This window comes from Penaeus monodon, chromosome 30 (assembly GCF_015228065.2).
Source record: "Penaeus monodon isolate SGIC_2016 chromosome 30, NSTDA_Pmon_1, whole genome shotgun sequence".
In the NCBI taxonomy this organism is placed as follows: Eukaryota; Metazoa; Arthropoda; class Malacostraca; order Decapoda; family Penaeidae; genus Penaeus; species Penaeus monodon.
The window spans coordinates 10,362,045-10,362,312 of NC_051415.1; the positions used below are offsets into that span (position 1 = coordinate 10,362,045).

The 268-nt window shown below is 38.8% G+C and overlaps 1 protein-coding gene across 1 annotated transcript in view; it reads right to left on the reverse strand.

Annotated features, from left to right (window-relative positions):
• LOC119592348 (insulin gene enhancer protein ISL-1-like) overlaps window positions 1–268 on the reverse strand; it is a 284,379-nt gene that overhangs the window by 119,144 nt on the left and 164,967 nt on the right. The window lies entirely within an intron of this gene.

Consider the following 268-nt stretch of genomic DNA (forward strand, 5'->3'; position numbering starts at 1 on the left):
CAGGATTTTTTTTGTTGTGTTCGTTATTTCCATTTTTTTCTATTTCCGCCTTCTGTTCTTATTTTCTCTCTTTATCCCTTCTCACTTTTCATCTTTATTTCCCTCTCCCCTTATCTAATCTCTTTCTTCCTCTTCCTCCTTCTCGGCCTCTCTTTTCTCTCCTCCTCATCCTCAGTAATTCCCTAAATTCTTCTATTTCCCTCCATCCTTAGATTCCTCCTCCTCTTTTCCTTTCTCTTTCTTTCTACCCTTCTTCCTCCTTTACCTA